This window comes from Mus caroli, unplaced genomic scaffold (genome assembly GCF_978045245.1).
Source record: "Mus caroli unplaced genomic scaffold, Mus_caroli_1 scaffold_16, whole genome shotgun sequence".
Classification (NCBI taxonomy): Eukaryota; Metazoa; Chordata; class Mammalia; order Rodentia; family Muridae; genus Mus; species Mus caroli.
This window is the reverse complement of record NW_028227271.1, coordinates 52,409,329-52,423,991: the sequence shown is the minus strand read 5'-3', so window position 1 is coordinate 52,423,991 and position 14,663 is coordinate 52,409,329. Positions and strand designations below refer to the sequence as shown.

Genomic DNA, 14,663 nt, shown 5'->3' with positions numbered 1-14,663 from the left:
GTACGTGTGCGCCTGCGCAACCCGCCGGAGCCGCCCCCCCACCTCCAGAAGGGGCGGCGCAGGCGCGCTGACCACTTCCTTGTCTCTGGACCAGCCATCTATTGGCCACGGAGCAGGCGCAAAGGGTTCTTGAAGAGGTTTGCGGCGCGTCAGAGTTGGCAAATGCAGCGCCTGCGCAAGACCGAGTAGCTAATTGGGGTTTAACTTGAACTCGAGTTAAAGCAGGTCTTTGCTGTTGGCCAGTTTTCTGTGCGCCCGGCAAAAATAAAAATTATTTTAATGACCTTGTAGAGCGACGAAGGAAACAAAAATCTTAAGCTAGCTGCTGGAAAAGTAAGGACTAATTGGTTCGGCCAACCTGTGCTTATATTAGGTTTGCAGCAAAAAACATGCTACCGAGGCTCTGGGAGAAATTTTTGGAGAGTAGATTCCTTTTACACGCAGTTCCTAAACTAACTTTGGTCTCCCATTCATGGAGTCTCATATATGTTCTTGGAAGTACCCGTTAACAGCATCTGATTCTCTGGCGGTGGTGGTACATGCCTTTAACCTCAGCACTCGGAAGGCAGAGGCAGGTGCATCTCTGGGAGTTCAAGACCAGCTTGGTCACAGAGCAAGTTCCAAGACAGCCAATACTAAACATAGGAGCCCTATCTTAAACCAAAACAACAATAACAAAAACCAATAAAACAACATTTGGTTCTTTGGAGCAGATGCTTGCTTATGGCTCATGTCATCAGTAAATTTCTTCCTGTGGGAGTTAGCTACTGACAGTTTGGAAACACCTGCTGAAGGTGCGTGTGTCAACTTTAGGCAGTTTGTTTAACAAACCTTTGACAGGACAGATTTAATTGACAGATTTCACCTCTTTTCATTGGAAAATAATCCACTTTCCTTTTTTGGCTACGTAGTAATGACTTTTATGATTTGACTTAATAACTGTCCGAGAAACTGCTTGCTGTCATTCTCTAAAGCCTTTTTATAAAGCAGCTCTGTTCTGCTTGTCTGTCTCATGGTAACACACAACACATTTGAGAGAGGAAAACGGTAGGGGGATGATAAAACATACAGTAGCAGATTTTGGTTTAGAACTGTACACAGTTTTGTAGAGCTGTTCCTCGGAACTGATCAACTCTTGAAAAAGGATTATATATGTCAAAAACACTAGAGTAAGTAGGAAGCTTAGAGTAAGAGGATTGACGAGAGTTTTGGGAATATCACAATGTGTTTTGGCATAACTTTAAAGCTTTTAGAGTAAACGAAAAAAATAAGGTATAAAGCATTTGTTTAATAAAGAAAACTTCCCAAGTGAAATGCCTTAAGGTCTTGGACTAAGCAGAAGGAAATGGGCTTAAAACACTGATAAAACACTGATAATGATTTTGCTGTCTATCTGGATTTTGATAAGAAATGTCATTTAAGGATAAAATATGTAGTAAAATATTATAATCAGGCACAGACATAGAGAAGCAAAGAAGTTAGGGATAACAGTCCGTATTTCAAATGACAACTCAATACAACATGTATGAATTAAATGAGTGAAAATAATCCCTCTATGTGTGTGTGTTTTACATTTAAGTTTAATTCATAGTTACACCCACCTCATGGGAAAGGGAAGATTTGAGTCAACTCCGAGAACAGGATTTCACAGACCAGGTCAAGGCTGGGTGTAGGATCTGCCCAGGCATATGGGTGAATCACCAAATCAAATCCATCTGGGTTCAGGAGTGGGCCTAGAAAGGATGGAGAGTGCATATGTTGATCTGAGGTTACCAAGACCTGAAGGGGGTGGGGCGAGGCAGAACCTGGATTAGAGCCTATATAGATCATTAAGACTTTTGTCCAAAAACTTCGTCATATTAACATTTCAATACCAAGAACATTTCAGTTACCTCCCTGGAAATATTTGACAGTGACCATTTTGATAACAGAAATTTAATAAAATAAGATTGACAGTATTTTTTCCTGGTGTGTTGTTTCAGTTTGGTATTCATTGTTTCTTTCATCCAGCAAAAATGCCTAGAAAAATTGACAAATGGGCAAATAGAGCTGGGGTGAAGCTCTTAAAATAATGTCAGGAAGACCTTATGATGTTAAAAAATTTACAAATTAAAAAATGTATTAGTTGGGCATGGTGGCGCATACCTTTAATCCCAGCACTTGGGAGGCAGAGGCAGGCGAATTTCTGAGTTCAAGGCCAGCCTGGTCTACAGAGTGAGTTCCAGGACAGCCAGGGCTATACAGAGAAACCCTATCTTGAAAAACAAACAAACAAACAAACATTTAAAAATATATTAAATTACTACCAGTTGAGGAAAGGATACCAACAATATAGTACTTTCACTGCAAAAGAATTAAACGTGTTTGATGAGGGGCATAAGGAAAGAGAGAAACTGCTAACTTTGATAAAGGAGAAAAGTGGAGTGAAAAGGCAAACTCCTAAAGACCCTTCTAAGACTGCATGGGGGTCACGAACACCAACTGGTTCTTGTCCCTTGATAGGAATAAAATTAACTACTGCAGTTTCTGTTATTTGGAAATCATCATATTACAAAAACCATACAAACAGTTGGTGTAAAGATTTGCTCTGTATTATGACACTTAACTTTTTTCCTGAAGAAAAAGTCTGTTTATTGCTCTGTCTCTGGTATACTTGTGCAGGGTACCTGACAGTCTTGTTTTCTAATTTTATTTGGTTTACTACTTGTCCTGAAAGATTATTTCAACTGCATTTGAATTAGAGAGTTTAAGTAGGCCTGAGAATATGCTTTATAGACAGTTTACAGGTAATTACAAGTCTTCTGCTATCTAGATCCTATTTTTTGAAGGCAGAGTTTGGAATCATGTAGGCCTGAGATTTGATTACAATCTTCCACTTAGAAGCTTCTGGCTTTCAAGTTGCTCAACCTCCCTGCAGTTAAGTTTTGTTTATGAAGTCAGGCAAATTTTATCCATCTGGTTGGTGCTATGGTGGTTATTACACGTGATAATGTATATAAAGTACTCAGCAGAGCATTTGGCACATTGAAGTCAATAAATTAAAATTGTTAGTATTATCATGATTGCTCATAGTAGATGTGGGTATCTGTTTACATACTTATTCTCCTCAACATTTACTGATTTTTCTTCTCTATTGATCTTTTATCTGTATTGAATTATATAGTAATTATATAGCCAATTATATAGAATTGATGACTCCCAAACTCTTTGCCTTTAGTTTGGCATATGCAGGTTACCTAATAGACTATATTCCACAATCAATTTTCCATGGAAGTATAAATGAGTTCATATTTATGGAATTGAGCTTGGTGCATTTCTTTACTTTCAGAAATCAGGATGCAGGGGCAGGCAGATCTCTTGAGTTGGAGAGCAGCCTGGTTTGGAGAGCAAGTCCTAGGAGAGCCAGGAATATACAGAGAAACCCTGTCTTGAAAAACAAAAAAGGGCCAAGCTTGGTGACACACGCCTTTAATTCCAGCACTTGGGAGGCAGAGGCAGGTGGATTTCTGAGTTCGAGGCCAGCCTGGTCTACAAAGTGAGTTCCAGAACAGCCAGGGCTACAGAGAAACCCTGTCTTGAAAAACCAACAAGAAAAAAAAGGAAAAGAAAAAGAAAGAAAGAAGGAAAGAAAGAGAGAAAGAAAGAAAGAAAGAAAGAAAGAAAGAAAGAAAGAAAGAAAAACAAAAAAAGGAAAGGAAGAAAAAAAGAGAGAAACTCACTCTATGGTGTTGACATTGAGGACCAAATCAAGGGCCTTGTACATGTTATGTAGTTGTAACACTGAAACAAAGCCCAGCTAGAATATTTTTTAGTCAAGGTTGTGTATAGAAAATTTAAAGGTTTTTTGTTGTTGTTGTTGTTCTTGGCTTTTTTTTTTTTTTTTTTTTTTTTTTTTTTTAAGGGAGAAGGCTGTTCTTCTGTTTATTCTTTCTTGCTTCTTGGAACACAGGTTCAATGGTTAACACCAGGCAATGGACTTGAACAATGAAAATAAGTGTTGAAGTAAGAATAGAGAAGCTTGGATATGGAAAACTAGATGTTTGCATGTAAAAAAAAAAACACAAATAGATCCATATCTATCACTCTGCATAAAACTCAAGTTCTAGTGGATCAAAGACCTCAACATAAAACTGGATATACTAAATCTGATAGAATGTAAAGTCAGGAATAGCCTTGAATTCATTGGTACAGGAGACAGCTTCCTGAACAGAAAACCAGTGGCTCAGGCTCTAAGATCAACAATTGATAAATGGGATCCATGAAACTCAAAGCTTCTGTAAGGGAAAGGGCAACATCAGTAAGACAAAATGGCAGCCTACAGATTGGTTAAGGATCTTCACCAAACCTACGGCCAACAAAGGGCTAATATTCAAATTTATAAAGAACTCAAGAGATAGATACCAACAGTCCAAATAGCCCAATTAAAAAATGGAGAACTGAACTAAACAGAATTCTCAACAGAAGTATCTTAAATGGCTGTGAAGCAGTTAAAGAAAATTTCAATGTCCTTAATCATCAGGGAATTGCAATATGACCCTAGGATTCTATCATAATGGCAAAAATAAAAAACTCAAGTGATAGCACATGCTGGCAAGGATGTGGCGAGAGGAACACTCCTCCACTGCTGGTGAGAGTGCAAACTTGTACAACCACTTTGAAAATCAGCTTGTTGGTTTCTCAGAAAACTGGAAGTAGTTCTATCTCAAGACCCAGCTATACCACTCCTGGACATATACCCAGAAGATGCTCCACTGTACCACAGGGACATTTGTTCAACTATGTTCATAGTAGCTTTACTTGTAATACCTAGAAACTAGAAACAACCTAGATCTCCTTTAACTGAAGACTATCCAGTTATTAAAAACAAAGACATCATGATTCTTTCAGGAAAGTGGATGGAACTTGAAAATATCATCCTGAACTCTGTAACCCAGAGCCAGAAAGACATATAAGGTATGTACTCACTTATAAGTGGACATTATGCATACCATGCAGGACAACCATGTTGCAATCCACAGACCCAAAGAAACTGGTAATGAGGTCCCAGAGGAGGATATTTGGATGAATCACGCTCAGAAAGGCAAACTAAATGGTCATTAGAGGTGGATGGGGAGAGGGAACTGGGTAAGAGAGGTGATGAGGGGGGGAACAGGTATGGCAATCAGGTGTGGGAAAAGTGGGGTGAGAGAGGGCTGGGAGTGAGAATTGAAAGGGGGACATCTCTGGTGACTAGCTGAAGGCATGGGATGGGAGAGCTGAGATTCCTACTAGAGGGGGGCTATAGAGAGACTGACTTGGCCACCTACAAATGCACAGGGATAAAGATGGAGCAGAGACTGAGGGAATAGCCAACCCATGACTTCCCCAAGCTGAGACACATTCTGTATGAGAGCCAACTCCTGACACTATTAATGGTATTCTGGTATACAAACAGGAACCTAGCATAACTGCCTCCTGAGAGGTTTCATCCAGAAGCAGATCTTCATCTATTCAGAGACCCACAGCCAAACATCAGGCTGGGCTGAACCTAAGATGTCTTGTGGAAGAGTAGGGGACAGAAGCAAGCAAATCAGAGGGGTCAAGGACATCACGAGAAAACCCACAGTGTCAACTAACCTGGGACCATGGAGGCTCACAGAGCCTTGGCCACCAACCAGGGAGCATGCAGGAGCTGAGCCTAGACCCCAGCCCCTACACATTTGTAGCAAATGTCCATGTTGGTCTTTATGTGGGTGCCCTAACAAGTCAATGGGGGTTATCTGTGACTCTGTTCCCTGCCATTGGATTCCCTTTCCCCTACTTGGACTACCTGGTTGGGCCTCAGAGGAAGAGGATGTGCCTAATCCTGCTGGAAGTTAATGCCCAGGGTGGGGTGGTACTCAAGGGGAGTGGTAGGTTTTTTAAGGATGGAACTGGGAAGATAGAAGGGTAGGGCCTGTGATCAGCTGTAAAGTGAAAAAAACAAAAAAGAAAAAAAAAACTGTATTCACTTCCTGTCAACTGGTTGCTTGCTCCTTCTCTTGAGCTATGACTGACTATTTATCCTGTTTATAATATTCAAGCAGAAAGCTCTTGGATTAAAGGTCTGTACTAAGGCCTAGCCACATCACAATGAAAGGCAGGTTTTTTTTTTTTCCAGTAAATAATACAATCTTAGGGTTCACCGTGTAATCAGATATCCTGCAACAGTGAGGAGATGAAGGAAGGACAGACACAGAAACGACGTGATTAGATTGTTTGGGTTCTCAACTGGAGAAACTGCAGCATCTCGAAGCACAACCTGTTTATTAAATACAGTTGAGCAGGGGGCAGGGATCATTGCACACAGCTGGACAAGGAGGCAGAGAGGTTACACACAGCTTTTGTCAAGAGGAGCAGTCTCTGTAGGAGAACAATCTTCAGGCTGAAAACATCTAGGGCAGTGGTTCAGAACCTTCCCAGTGCTGTGACCCTCTAATACAGCTCCTCATGTTGTGGTGACCCTTGACTATAAAAATATTTTAGTTGCTACTTCATTACTGTAATTTTGCTACGGTTATGAATTGTGATATAAATATTTTTGAAGATAGAGCTTTGCCAAAGGGATAGGGACTCACAAGTTGAGAATCACTGATCTATGGAGACAGTTAAAATGGACCTTTTTAATGCATATGTCAACATTCAGACTCAGACCCAGGGAAGGCTTTGTCCTCCCTCCGAACTTCATCTGAGTAAGACTTTGCCACTCCTGTGGGGCTGAAGCATTGTGTCCTTGTTCATGTCAGCAACACCCATGGACTTAGGACTTCATTCTCTTCCTGAGTTCAAATTCCAGCAACCACATGGTGGCTCACAACCACCCGTAATGAGATCTGACTCCCTCTTCTTGAGTGTCTAAAGACAGCTACAGTGTACTCACATATAATAAATGAATAAATCTTTTAAAAAAGATGCTAGTTCAACCAATGATAGAATTTTTTTTTTGTTATCCCATGCAATGCTTCCCTGCTCTTTTTTTTTGATTAATTTTTTTATTAGGTATTTTCCTCATTTACATTTCCAATGCTATCCAAAAAGTCCCCAATACACTCCCCCCCCCACTCCCATACCCCCCCACTCCCACTTTTTGGCCCTGGCGTTCCCCTGTACTGGGGCATATAAAGTTTGCAAGTCCAATAGGCCTCTCTTTCCAGTGATGACCGACTAGGCCATCTTTTGATACATATGCAGCTAGAGTCAAGAGCTCTGGGGTACTGGTTAGTTCATAATGTTGTTCCACCTATAGGGTTGCAGATCCCTTGAGCTCCTTGGGTACTTTCTCTAGCTCCTCCATTGGGGGCCCTGTGATCCATCCAATAGCTGACTGTGAGCATCCACTTCTGTGTTTGCTAGGCCCCAGCATTGTCTCACAAGAGACAGCTATATCTGGGTCCTTTCAGCAAAAACTTGTTAGTATATGCAATGGTGTCAGCGTTTGGAAGCTGATTATGGGATGGATCCCTGGATATGGCAGTCTTTAGATGGTCCATCCTTTCGTCACAGCTCCAAACTTTATCTCAGTAACTCTTTACATGGGTGTTTTCCAATTCTAAGAAGGGGCACAGTGTCCACACTTTGGTCTTCGTTCTTCTTGAGTTTCATGCGTTTAACAAATTGTATCTTATATCTTGGGTATCCTAAGTTTTTGGGCTAATATCCACTTATCAGTGCGTACATATTGTGTGAGTTCCTTTGTGATTGGGTTACCTCACTCAGGATGATGCCCTCCAGGTCCATCCATTTGCCTAGGAATTTCATAAATTCATTCCTTTTAATAGCTGAGTAGTACTCCATTGTGTAAATGTACCACATTTTCTGTATCCATTCCTCTGTTGAGGGGCATCTGGGTTCTTTCCAGCTTCTGGCTATTATAAATAAGGCTGCTATGAACACAGTGGAGCATGTGTCCTTCTTACCGGTTGGAACATCTTCTGGATATATGCCCAGGAGTGGTATTGCTGGATCCTCTGGTAGTATTATGTCCAATTTTCTGAGGAACCGCCAAACTGATTTCCAGAGCTTACAATCCCACCAACAATGGAGGAGTGTTCCTCTTTCTCCACATCCTCGCCAGCATCTGCTGTCACCTGAATTTTTGATCTTAGCCATTCTGCTGGTGTGAGGTGGAATCTCAGGGTTGTTTTGAGTTGCATTTCCTTGATGATTAAGGATGTTGAACATTTTTTCAGGTGCTTCTCTGCCATTCGGCATTCCTCAGGTGAGAATTCTTTGTTCAGTTCTGAGCCCCATTTTTTAATGGGGTATTTGATTTTCTGGAGTCCACCTTCTTTTTTTTTTTTTTTTTTTTTTTTTTTTTTTTTTTGGTTTTTTGAGACAGGGTTTCTCTGTATAGCCCTGGCTGTCCTGGAACTCACTTTGTAGACCAGGCTGGCCTCGAACTCAGAAATCCGCCTGCCTCTGCCTCCCGAGTGCTGGGATTAAAGGCATGCGCCACCATGCCCGGCTTGGAGTCCACCTTCTTGAGTTCTTTATATATATTGGATATTAGTCTCCTATCTGATTTAGGATAGGTAAAGATCCTTTCCCAATCTGTTGGTGGTCTTTTTGTCTTATTGACGGTGTCTTTTGCCTTGCAGAAGCTTTGCAACTTTATGAGGTCCCATTTATCGATTCTCAATCTTACAACACAAGCCATTGCTGTTCTATTCAAGAATTTTTCCTCTGTACCCATATCTTCGAGGCTTTTCCCTATTTTGTCCTCTATAAGTTTCAGTGTCTCTGGTTTTATGTGGAGTTCCTTAATCCACTTAGATTTTACCTTAGTACAAGGAGATAGGAATGGATCAATTCGCATTCTTCTACATGATAACAACCAGTTGTGCCAGCACCATTTGTTGAAAATGCTGTCTTTTTTCCACTGGATGGTTTTTGCTCCCTTGTCAAAGATCAAGTGACCATAGGTGTGTGGGTTCATCTCAGGGTATTCAATTCTGTTCCATTGGTCTACTTGTCTGTCATTATACCAGTACCATGCAGTTTTTATCACAATTGCTCTGTAGTACAGCTTTTAGGTCAGGCATGGTGATTCCACCAGAGGTTCTTTTATCCTTGAGAAGAGTTTTTGCTAATCTAGGTTTTTTTGTTGTCAATGATAGAATTTTAAGTAGTAGAATAAAACAATTCACTCTAAATCATCTGGAACCATCCAATTCCATGAGATGCTTAGCTCTGATAAGTACCAACAATTCCAGATAGGATTTATCATTTACACATCTTTCTATCAGTATATATTAAGGATCCTTGTCTATTGTTTCAATATCAGAAGACAATCTGTGGTTGAATCTAATTGATGTTTGAAGAAGTATATCAGTTAAGACATGTTCTCCTGTGGTTTATAATGTGGTCTGAGTGCCATTGTTGGCTCATTTATTGGCAAATGACTGTTAGTGGATAGTGTTGCACAGGTCATTAGGAACTAAAACATTCAATGGCAGTCTTCATTTGTTCACCCTGAGGTGAACGTGGACACCTTCTATACTTTGCTAGTCATACATCTATTCATGAAACACCTTTTAATAATTACTATAAAATGGCACTATATTTGATGTTTTAAGCATCTTTCCCTCCATCCCATTTTTTCATATCTATTTATAGCACGACTTCCAGAAAGAATTGATCATGTTTACTATGTTCAGTTCCTCTTCTCTAGTCTTTTTGTGATAAATTACATGTAATACTCAATTCATCACATTGGTTATATAAAATTGTATAATTTAATGCTGTGCAGTACACTTACAAAGTTGGATAACAGTCACCATTTTCTAGTTTCAGGTTAATTATATTATTTCCAAAGGGAGCCCTTAACCCTGCTTAGCAAATCTGTCCTTATACCCCATTTCTTTTCTTTTTCTTTTGAGACAAGGTTTCTCTGTGTAGCCCTGGCTGTCCTGGAACTCACTCTGTAGACCAGGCTGGCCTCAAACTCAGAAATCTGCCTGCCTCTGCCTCCCGAGTGCTGGGATTAAAGGCGTGGGCCACTACGCCCAGCTCATGCCCCATTTCTGTAACTTCTAGAAATTCATTACCTGAGGACTTGCCTCTTCTGTGTGTTCAGGTGTTGTTGTTTAGATTAAAAACATTATTATTAATGACCTTTTTGCATTGTAGGTGTGAAAATACATGACAGAAAACCACTTAAAAGAGAAAAAGAGCCGGGTGTGGTGGCGCACGCCTTTAATCCCAGCACTCGGGAGGCAGAGGCAGGCAGATTTCTGAGTTTGAGGCCAGCCTGGTCTACAGAGTGAGTTCCAGGATCAGCCAGGGCTACACAGAGAAACCCTGTCTCAAAAACCAAAAAAAAAAAAAAAAAAAAAAAAAAAAAAAAAAGAGAGAGAGAGAGAGAGAAAGACTTACTTTTGTTCATAGTTTCAGAGACTGAAGCCCACAGCTGCTTGGTCCCAGGCTCAAGGGTAAGACATCATAATAGAGGGAGTGTCTGCCCTGGGGCAGCTGTTTACATCACGAGAGAAAGAATCAGAGAATGTTGAAATAGCCAGAGGCCAAGGATTGTTTTCAAAGCCCCTCCATCAGTGACCTACTTCCACCAGCTAGGCTCTGCCACCTAAAGATTTCCGGGGTTCTCAGCCTGGCACTAGCAGCTGACAAGCAAGCATGTACAATGTGAACTCGTGGGGCCACTCCAGACTCTGACCAGAACAGCATCCCAGAGGCTTATGTGTAGAAGGTTTGGTTCCCAGAGCAGTGTTAGTCCCTGAGACCTTTGGAAGATGTTTGGGTCAGGATCGTTGACCTTATTTATGAATTAATGCATTATTGCATTCATAACTTAAAAGACTTGGGAAGAGGGCCCTTGTAGTAAAAGCAAGTCTCTCTCTTCCTCTCTCCCTCCTAGCCACTGTGAGGCCACTTAGTCCTATACATTTTGTCTATCATGCCTGCAGCATGATAGCTGAAATGATAGGAATGGTTTAATTCCCAATGACCTTAGCAACATTAGCCACTAACATTCATTTGCCCATGAATAAAACCATCCAGCCTAGGTGATCATGGATTAAACTCTGAAAGAATGAGCCAAAATACCACCACCACCACCTTTCCTTTTTTAACTTGATTTCTCAGGTACTCTGTCATAGAAACACATCATTAAAAAAAAAAATCATACAGTATGTTACTTTTTGCACCCTGGTTCTTCCAATTAGCACTGCTCTCCAGTTTGATCCACATTAAAGCATGTGTCTGCATTTAATTTCTTTTCAAAGCCAAACAGTACTCCACTATTAGATCAAGCACATTTTATCTGCTTGCTGGTCATGGAGGTGTTTGCACTTTCTGGTGAATATTTAGTGTTGTTATGAACACTTTTTTTTTTTTTTTTTCCGAGACAGGGTTTCTCTGTATAGCCCTGGCTGTCCTGGAACTCACTCTGTAGACCAGGCTGGCCTCGAACTCAGAAATCCACCTGCCTCTGCCTCCCGAGTGCTGGGATTAAAGGCGTGGGCCACCACGCCCGGGATGAACACTTTTATACAAGTTTTTGTTTCAATATTTGCTTTCAGTTGTGTTTTGGGTACACATGCCTAGGAGTATAATGGCTCGGTCATCTGATAACTTCACGGCTAGCTTACTGTGAAATCACCAAACTCTCCGCCATAGCAGCTGAACATTTGCACCCCACCAGCAGTGCATCAGGAGTCGGTTTTATACACCTCCGTCAACATTTGTTATTTTTATTATGTTCATGTGAGTAGATAGAAAATTATCTCACTGTGGTTTAAATGTTTATTTCTGTAGTTATCAAATGACACTGGATTTTTTTTTCCTGCTTATGTTCATTTGTGAACCTTCTAAAGAAACACTGTCGCTTTAGTTCTTCGTTTATTTTATTATTATTATTATTATTTTGGTTTTTCGAGACAGGGTTTCTCTGTGTAGCCCTGGCTATCCTGGAACTCACTTTGTAGACCAGGCTGGCCTCGAACTCAGAAATCCGCCTGCCTCTGCCTCCCCAGTGCTGGCATTAAAGGCGTGTGCCACCACGCCTGGCTTCGTCTCATACCTGGCTTCGTCTATTTTATAGATATTATTTATTTTATGTGTATATGTCTCTGTGCATACCACATGTGGGTGCTTGAAGAGGCTGGAAGAGGGCATTGGATTCTCTGAAGCTCTGGGAATAGAATTCATACCTCCTGGGAAAGCAGCAACTACATATATATATATGTGTGTGTGTTTTATTTATTTATATTTTTTAAAGATTTATTTATTTATTATATGTAAGTACACCGTGACTGTCTTCAGACACTCCAGAAGAAGGAGTCGGATCTCATTACAGATTGTTTTGAGCCACCATGTGGTTGCTGGGATTTGAACTCAGGACCTTTGGAAAAGCAGTCAGTGCTCTTAACCACTGAGCCATCTCTCCAGCCCCTCAGCAAGTACTTTTAACATTAATTTAGTCTGTTTTGCTCATTCTAAATCGAGATTTAAAAAGTTGCTTAGTTGTATTAGTTTTTACTATATTCTGGAAATGAATTTTCTCTCTCTGTCTCTCTCTGTTTTAGTTTGTTTGTTTGTTTTGTGACAGGGTTTCTCTGTGTAGTTTTAGACCAGGCTGCCCTTGAACTCACACAGAGATCCACCTGACTCTGCCTCCTGAGTGCTGGGATTAAAAGTATGAGCCACCACTAACCATTTTTAGAAACTAATCTCTTATCAGATTTATTTTTGGATATCCTTGAGAAACAATAATAGAAAACTTAATTCTCCAAAATCCTCTGATACTAATTTGTGTAAGTTGAAATTATGTTAAATTGTAGTTTGTCTATGTGTTCATTGGTCATAGAACTAAAAAAAAAAAAAACTCTCAGACTTTAAGTTATAGACAATCATTTAGCTTATTACTCAAGCATTTTTTTATTTTTTTATTTTTATTTTATTTTATTTATTTATTTATTTTTTTTGGTTTTTCGAGACAGGGTTTCTCTGTGTAGCCCCGGCTGTCCTGGAACTCACTTTGTAGACCAGGCTGGCCTCGAACTCAGAAATCCGCCTGCCTCTGCCTCCCGAGTGCTGGGATTAAAGGCGTGCGCCACCACGCCCAGCTCAAGCATTTTTTTAAACTATTAAACATTGAGGTTTTAGTGGTTTTGTTTTTTGAGAAATTTTACTATATAGCCAGACTGACCTTGATCCACAGCAATCCTCTTACCCCAGCCTCCTGAATGCTGGGATTTCAGACAAGTGCCACATTCCTGACTAAAGTAGTGTTTCTTTTATATTTTTACTAGTGTTCATTTCTGTGGTTCTGGAGTTTGAATTTGGACAAGTGCTTTGACACTGAATTATAACTCCATCATGCATTACAAACAAACATAGTTTTCGATGTTTAATTTAATCCTTGGGCTAACATTTGAAATTTTACCGTGGAATCCCAGTTACAAAATGTTAATTGAGTTTAAAAAAAAGGTCAATATAGGAGAAATTCAATGTTGTTGAGTCTCCTGATTCTTGGACCTTTTTAATACTACATTTTGGTTAAATTAAATGCACTAGGTTACCAAGATTAGCAGGTTGACCTTTCATGCCCACCATTACGATCAACATTACAAACAATTCATTTCAGAACTTAATCACCTCCTGACTTGTATACAAAATAAAAATACTATATGCAAAACTCCTATGAACTGCTGGGCGGGGTAAGGAGGGATAAAATCTCCTACTATCAATCAGAATGGAATATTGCTTCAGGCAAGGTCTTGCTGTGTAGCCTGGCTTGGCCTCTGGAGTGCTAGGATTTCAGGAATGCACTACCATATGGTGCTTAAAAGAAAGCTCATATGAACTCGGGACATGGAAGCAGCAACCAAAGGGCTTGCACAAGTCTGTACAAGGTACTCTGAATTTATCCTGTGACTTCCAGTTTAGCATTTTTGTGGGACACCTAAGTGTGAGAATGAGAGGGTCTCTGGTTCTTGTGCTTTTTCTTGGGCTCTTTTCCTTCTGTTGCTTTGCTTTGTCTGACTTCAATGTGATGGTTTTGTTTTATTATACATGTTTTGTTTTTATTCTTAGAAGTCTGCTCTTTTCTAAGGCGAGACAGAAAGAGTGAGGATCCAGTTGGGAGGGGATGTGGGGAGGAACTGGGAGGAGTAGAGGGGGAAACTGAAATCAGGATACATTGCATGAGAAAATATTTTCAATAAGAAGGACGAAAAGAATTACAATGAAAGGATAATTAACTAAACAAAGATAACTACTTGTACTAGTTTGAATTTCTATTGTTGCAAAGAAACACATTGGCCAAAAAGCAAGTTGGGGAGGAAAGGGTAGGTTTATTTGGCTTACACTTCCACATTGCTGTTCATCATTGAAGGAAGTCAGGACTGGAGCTCTTACTGGGCAGGAACCTGGAGGCAGCAGCTGATGCAGAGCTCATGGAGGGGTTCTGATTACTGGGCTTGTTCCCTCCAACCCAGGAACATCAGCCCAGGCATGGCACCACCCAAAGGCTAGGCCCTCCCCCATCAGTCACTAATTAAGAAAATGCTCTACAGGCTGGCCTACAGGCCCAATCTTGAGGTATATGAGGTATTTTCTCAATTGAGGTTCCCTCCTCTCAGATGACTTATCATTTGTGACAGGTTGGGATAAATCTAGCCAGCACA

At 40.5% G+C, this 14,663-nt stretch overlaps 1 long non-coding RNA gene across 1 annotated transcript in view; it reads left to right on the top strand.

Annotated features, from left to right (window-relative positions):
- The window catches only part of LOC147000779 (uncharacterized), a 38,811-nt gene that overhangs the window by 137 nt on the left and 24,011 nt on the right, over nt 1–14,663 (top strand). The gene's annotated exons all lie outside the window — the stretch shown is intronic.